We start from the raw sequence: 7,702 nt of genomic DNA, 5'->3' as shown, positions 1-7,702 counted from the left end.
ATCTTAGAAATATTGCTGAAATAAAATGATTCCATATTATGCAGGGTAATGAAACGTGAAAATCAACACTAATGATTTGTCAATAAAACGTAACATTCTTAAACTAGCTTAATCAAATTTACGATAATCAGGTGCATCCTGCATGCATTTGACACAATGCAGAAACCTACCGTGGTTGGGAAAAATTCCATCGCAGGTCCCAGTCTTGCACACACCTAAACTCCAATTTTGCAACAGCTAATTAACCAAAACACACATCTATGGAATGGTGGAATAAAACTAGAGGGCCTAGAGATAAGCCTTCACTAACACAAGAAGAACATGCAAACTCCACACACACGACAAGGATTGGACACAGTACTCCAATACAGGACTCTAAATCTGAGAGGCAGCAGGGCAATCCACTCTGCCATTATAACGCTTCATTTATTTGTATAAAGAAGATTTTGCTATTGTAATGCCTTATTGTCAGGCTGTTCAAATGGCTTCATTACTAGAGTTAATTCAAACCGCAGCAGTAAGGTTCACAACTAAAACTAGGAAATGCAATGACATAACTTAAAAAACTTCTTAAATTACTTCTTTTGCCCCCAGTTAAGTTTGAATCTGATTTCAAAATCCACCTTTTAGTGTATAATATGGTAAATGGCTTAGATCATTTTACCCTATAGAAATCATTAATGGGTATACTCCAATGTGCACAGTGTGTCATCACAAGGTGCAGATCTGCATAATATACTCTGAAATACTGAAGAAAGTATTTTTTAAAATATATTCTTTATATACAGTATTATATATTCTTTACTTATAGAATTCCAAGATGCTAGTGTGATTTACCTGCTGATATTGGAGCTGTCATTTGACCTCATTATTTAAATCAGACTGAAAACGTTTTGCTTTGTTGACGCATAAATCTTTGCCATTTTTTTCTCTAAGTCCCCTTTTGTTGCTGTCACATTTATCAAGTTAGATTTCCTGATGTTGGTACAAAACCCATTAGCATAGCCACTGACAGATTCAGCATAAACATCCACCTTAATAAAAGTATACGTGTCTGTGCGTCCATCTGGCTGCTATGTCTTTGTCATTCCATAAAGATACTGCATTTAAAAAAGCCCTGTATTTCTCAAAGAGCTTCAATAAAAAGCTAAATTCTCACTGGGTACAAATAAAATTCTGTCAATCGATGTATCTATCACAAACATTTTTAGTAATAAAATGCATTTAATTTGTCATTTAAGTAGAAGCAAAAACATTAACACTGCCTTTACTAATCCCATATCAGGTGGCACATAAATGAGACATGCATCACATGGTGCACAGCAAACATTAACGCTGTGGTCTACATTGATTACTTAGATGTGAATTTGTGAATTTCCCCCTGGGATTAATAAAGTATCTATCTATCTATCTATCTATCTATCTATCTATCTATCTATCTATCTATCTATCTATCTATCTATCTATCTATCTATCTATCTATCTATCTATCTATCTAGATTTCAGCCCATCTTAGACAGGTAGCACAGCTAGTCTAAAATAAAAACAGTAGCTATTGGCAGGAATACTAAGAAGCTTATTTAAAAAAAAATTAATGTTTATCTACTGTATGCATATTGCATATAAATTGCATTTTAAGTAAATGCTGATATTGAGTTTAACATTTCATTGGGTTTTATTTTAAGAACTAGATAGATAGATAGATAGATAGATAGATAGATAGATAGATAGATAGATAGATAGATAGATAGATAGATAGATAGATAGATAGATAGATAGATAGATAGATAGATAGATAGATAGATAGATAGATAGATAGATAGATAGATAGACTTGTTCTGGTAGCAATGCAGAAAACAAAGTTATAATGCAAAATAATAAAAACACTAACCAGTAGGCAAAAGCAAGATCCTGAAGTACTGTATATTAAATTTGTTTATCTGATGGTCATATTACTGGATTAACCAGATTCATAAACTCAGCAGATCAATGTATATTTGTAAATGTAGACAGTACAATGACACAATACCTAGCACTACTGCTTTACAACTCTGCACATTGTCCTTACATCTATGTGAGCTTTTCTCTTGTTGCTCTGCTCTCCTATTTCCCAAAGACAGGTTGCCATATTGACTTGTTGTGGGACTGTATGTGAGTATTTTTCCAGGATTTGTCCCATGCCTTGCATCTGACACTTCTGACTTAGATTCTAGACTGAATTAAGGAAGAAGTTTCAAAACTAATGAATATTTATTTGTACATTTATGCAGCAATCTTTGCCATACAATAGGTAGCGGGCCATATAAAATAGGTTAAATTGATCCAAATCCTAAATTAATCAAACATAAATACAACCTCATTCAAATAAAATATTCTGCATTGTGCAAGAAAAATCAACTACTTACATAATGTCAGAAAGATGATAAATGTTGAACATCTGAAAACACTTCTGGCTACTCCGAGTCTGAAAATTGAATTGCCTATTAAAAGTATCTCTTCCCCCCTGAAAATATGAAATCAATGTATTTAATTGTGATTTGATCAACAAAAAACTGTACTAGCAATAATCAAAATTTAAATTACAATCTCTATATTGGTCAGACATATCTCAATTAGATATTTTTCCAAAACCATACGGTCCTACCTCATTTCATTTTGGCAAACTGAGGTGAATAGGATGACAAGCTTAGGCTGAATGGTCTGTTATTATCAGAATTGTTTTGTTATTCTAATGATAAACTTGCACAGATTATCAAAATTAAAAAATAAAACAAAAAAAACTTTATCATTAACTCCTCCCCCTCCTACCCATCAGTATTTCTTATTGAAGTTCTCTTAAAACAGACACAGATTTTTAATAAACATCATTCTTCACCTCCTCCACCCTTTTCTGTTTTTATTATGGATGAGGTTTTGTCAATGTCAGTCCCAGTGCTTAAGTAGAAATGTGAATTTGAAGAAAACTACTACTTTCTTCTGGGGCAGCAGTGCTTGGAGGTTGCACCTTGACTTCTTCAAAGTGGGTGTGGTCCATCTACACAATAAACCTGTTAAAGTTTGTCACCAATGATCTCAGAGCAGGCTTAATGGATTAGAAAACGATAGTAGTAATCCTTGTGTATATTTACTTATCAGGATGCTAATTTGCTAAAATACATTCAGTAAACTATCATCTATTTTAGTAAATAATAAATGTCATGATACTTTTGTTAAGGGCAATGGGTCAAATGATGCAGTATTGCAAGATGTAAATTATAAAAGGCTGAAGGTACAGACGTGTCTAGGGACATGTATAGCTGTCGATCATTTATTCTCTTAAATATTTCAAACTTGAATGTATTGTTTTTGTAAATAATTGCTAACATGTCATTTAATTTTTTTGAATGTGTTAAAGTATAAATAGATGTGTATTTCTAGTCACGACCTAACCATACATTGACACACACACCCTGTCATCTCTGCTTATCAGAATTTATATTTATCAATGGGTAATTTCAGACAAGTCAAGCGTAATGAGGCCTTAACTACGGTACTTTACATGCCCACCCCATCTGCAGCAGCTAGATGTTAAGGCTGCAGCATGGCCTGAATGGTGCCGAGGTAATCTGTAATGGTTGTGGCAGACCCTCTGCACTCAGCAAATAAACAGCCCACTGCTGCATGTGGATTTGAAAAGGAAAATTGTATGCTTTGTATTGAAGTCAGGGCCTCACTCTGGAGTTCAGCAAAGTGTGGACTGCAGCAATGAAAAAAGCATCTAGATTCTCCAAATGTACTAAACCTAAAAAAAGATGATCCCAGAATAAGGCAATGTTACCTGAGGTCGTGACAGTGTCTCCTTCCTCCTTGGGGCTCGCTCTCTTAGATCCGGCAGCTTGCGGTCCAGACCGCAGAAGGAAAGAGGAAAGGTGAATCAATATCACATCAAGGAGAAGGAGAAAGAGTGTGTGGGAGACGCAGAGCTGTATGAAGAGCACAGGCACTCTGGGTTGGGGGGGGGGGTTGGGAAATACCACTATCAAGGGGGGAAAGATGCAAATGGTAAGAGAAATTGGATGAGCCAGAGCCTGCAATATGAATCAGAGGGAGTGTAGAGCAGCCATGTTACTGGGAGACAGAAAGAGCTCTGTGTGGTGCAGGTTAGACAGCATGACGTAAAGCAAGGAGGAAGAAGTACAGAAGGATAAAGAAATCGAAGAAGCTTTTTTATTTACAATTAAAACTCCATTTTAGTTTATAGGCACTTGTCTAATACATAATTAGCATAAATATTGTAAATATAATTGTAATAACAGTGGGGTAGGGGCTCACTAACAGACCATAAAATGCTATCATTGTTTTTATGTGAAATATCAAGAAGTGATTTTAAAATAAGAAGTTGGGCCAAATGCTTGCAGACAGCACAGAAGGACTTTGATATGAAGATTTTGCCAAGTGGTTTTGTAAAACTGACTGCTTGTAGCCTACTCGGAAATCATTTTTTCCATTAGTTTTTACTGTATGACTGTCACCAAATCAAACTGCATGCAGCTGGTGGATTTATCAGGTGGTGCAATCAATAATGTAACTTTGTTCATTTGCATATTTCCCAGTGCCAGTTCAAAAGTATGGTATAAGATAACTCTTAGTTTGAAATTTTCATACTGAGAGTATTGATGTGTTCCAATAGGCTGCCGCCCATAGTTGTGCATCTGTTGGTTATCTTGGCAGTCCTAATTAATGATACAATAAACACATATCTTCTTTTGCATCCTCTGTTGTTTATTCTGTTGTCATTGAACATAGACACTATATGAGTATCATTTTTCTTTTAAATGTTAATTTGTCTAAAGCATAACATCTGCTTAACTTTTTCTCCATATACTTCAGTTTTCCTTGCTGTTCTGTTCATGGCTGCTCTCAATGCAGCTCCAACTCCCTGTGACCCAGAATTGGATATTGCTGTTATAACAATAGAATAAAGTATAAAGCAAACTCTGACTGTGCGTTTAAAATCTGGAATTTTAACTGGGAAAACACAAACCATAGGAGGGCAGAATAGAATGCAGCAGCGGAAGTGTATAACAGAAAGAAGAGCTTGGAAAAAAATTAAATGGAGGGGAGAGGAGGAAAGACAGAGAGGAAAATAATTGCCACCCTCTTTGGAGAACAATGCAGAGGCTAAAGAACAGACTACAGTAGAAGCTTTTAGGAGGATAATTTTTAAGGAATTTAAAACCCAAATAGTCATTTGGAATTTAAGCAATATTTAGTAGAATTCAGATCATTCATAGACACACAGCAGTGGAATATTCATGAACCAAGAGTGTGTGTGGGAGAAAGAAAAAGTAGGAGGTAGCAGCTGATGCTGGTTAGTACCATTCTCATCCATGGACAGTTCAGCTGAAGGCTGCATTCTCTCACAGCTAATAGCTCCATTTATGATGCAAATCCGGATCTGCAATTTGCCAGCTAGTTTGACATCAGCTAGGAGGCGTGACATGAACTTATGTGTTTTGCAAGAGCAGTCCCCATTTCTGCTTGCACTCACTTCTCCGGTGGAATAGTTAATGGTAAGTCATTAATCATCCAGCCTGGTTTTACTGGAGTGCTGCTTGTGACCATAAATAGATGGGCTTTTAGTAACTAACAACAAACAGCAATCAATTGAAATACAGTTAACCAATCACTGACCAGAATTGTGTTAATGGCAAGGACAAGAATCCCAATCCCCAGACACACAAGCCCCATTTTAGCAATGTTCTCTAATGCCCTCTTAAACCTCCTTCTGTCTTTCTTTTTTCAGCTGCCTGGCTCTGCACATATGTTGTATGATGACAAAAAAACAAGCTTGAGACCTTTTGGCTTTTTGGATACTGCGTACTTATAATCCATTTCCTTTTGTTCACGTTGATTCCCTGAATTACAATTTACACTCTGAACTTTGCTACATAGACACTCCAAAAAATCACTTCTGGCTGGAAGGAATTATTTTATAATTTAAACTTTGTATATACAGTTGTCTGTAATGCTCTTGCGCAGTAGTAACTGTTGCATTATTTCCCTCTTCTGTCAATGTGTTTTGTTTTCACACAATAGCTTGCGATGCCTAACCTTTAAAGCTGGCAGTAGTACATCCATCAATAAACTCAACAACTGAATATTGGATTTTACTGATAAAATACAAGCAGGCTTCTTCCCACTTTACTACTGTACTACTGCCAGCTTCAAATTGTAGAACACGACTAATTTGTGGGCCCTAAATTCCCAAAACAAACAATAACAAAAAGTATATATTTTATTTATTAGTACAGTAATCCCTCCTCGATCGCTGGGGCTGCGTTCCAGAACCCCCCGTGAAAGGTGAAAATCCGTGAAGTAGAAACCATATGTTTATATGGTTATTTTTATATTGTCATGCTTGGGTCACAGATTTGCAGAGAAACACAGGAGGTTGTAGGGAGACATGAACTTTATTCAAACACTGCAAACAAACATTTATCTCTTTTTCAAAAGTTTAAACTGTGCTCCATGACAAGACAGAGATGACAGTTCCGTCTCACAATTAAAAGAATGCAAACATGTCTTCCTCTTCAAAGGAGTGCCCGTCAGGAGCAGAGAATGTCAGAGAGAGAGAGAGAGAGAAAAGCAAACAATCATTCAAAAATCAATAGGGCTGTTTGATCTGTTAAGTATGCGAAGCACCGTGCGGGAAGCATGTCGCTTGACAAATTAGCTGCAAGGAAGCCCAGCAAGGAAGGGAGTAATGTGAAGGTAGTCTTTCAGCATTTTTAGACAAGTGTCCGTATCCTCTAGGCCAGTGTGCGAACAGCCCCCCTGCTCACACCCCCTCCGTCAGGAGCAGAGAATGTCAGAGCAAGAGTGAGAGAGAGAGAGAGAAAAGCAAACAATCAAAAATTAATAGGTGCTGTTTGATCTTTTAAGTATGCAAAGCACCGTGCGGGAAGCATATCGCTTGACAAAGCAGCCACAAGTAAGCCCAGCAACGAAGGGAGCAATGTGAAGGTAATCTTTCAGCGTTTTTTGAGGAGCGGCCGTATCCTCTAGGGGTGCGAACAGCCCCCATGCTCACAATGTATTTGAGGAGTTTAATTTAATACGTAATACGTGCTCTGATTTGGTAGCTTCTCAGCCATCTGCCAATAGCGTCCCTGTATGAAATCAACTGAGCAAACCAACTGAGGAAGCATGTACCAGAAATTAAAAGACCCATTGTCCACTGAAACCCACGAACCAGCGAAAAATCCGTGATATACATTTAAATATGCTTACATATAAAATCTGCGATAGAGTGAAGCCGCGAAAGTCGAAGCGCGATATAGCGAGGGATTACGTTCTAGTATTATCCGTTTATAGACCTCCAAAATTCAACGCATCTTTCTTTGAGGAATTCTCTGACTTGATGTCAATCTTAATTACGAACTATGACACACTCTTAATAGTCGGCGACTTTAATTTTCATATAGATAATCAATGTGACCAAAAAGTAAAAGAATTTATGAACCTCCTGGACTCTTTTGATTTGAGACAGCTCGTTAATCAGCCTACACATAAAGCAGGTCATACGTTAGACTTAGTAATTACTAAAGGACTAAAAGTTGATATAAAGCAGGTCATTGATATGGGTCTATCAGACCATATTCTTCTACTCTTTAATATAGAAATAATGATAGAAAACACTCATGAGAAACATATTGTTAAA

The 7,702-nt window shown here is 36.7% G+C and overlaps 1 long non-coding RNA gene across 1 annotated transcript in view; it reads right to left on the bottom strand.

Moving 5' to 3' along the window:
* Positions 1-6,182, bottom strand: part of LOC114646630 (uncharacterized) — a 62,834-nt gene extending 56,652 nt beyond the window's left edge. Inside the window, exon 1 of the long non-coding RNA XR_007934004.1 lies at positions 3,818-6,182. This is a non-coding gene — a long non-coding RNA (uncharacterized LOC114646630). The remainder of the gene's footprint in view (positions 1-3,817) is intronic.
* Between the last annotated feature and the right edge of the window lie 1,520 nt (positions 6,183-7,702).

Source organism: Erpetoichthys calabaricus, chromosome 2 (assembly GCF_900747795.2).
Source record: "Erpetoichthys calabaricus chromosome 2, fErpCal1.3, whole genome shotgun sequence".
Taxonomy (NCBI): domain Eukaryota; kingdom Metazoa; phylum Chordata; class Cladistia; order Polypteriformes; family Polypteridae; genus Erpetoichthys; species Erpetoichthys calabaricus.
The sequence above is the reverse complement of the archived record's forward strand: the minus strand, read 5'-3'. Positions and strand labels throughout refer to the sequence as shown.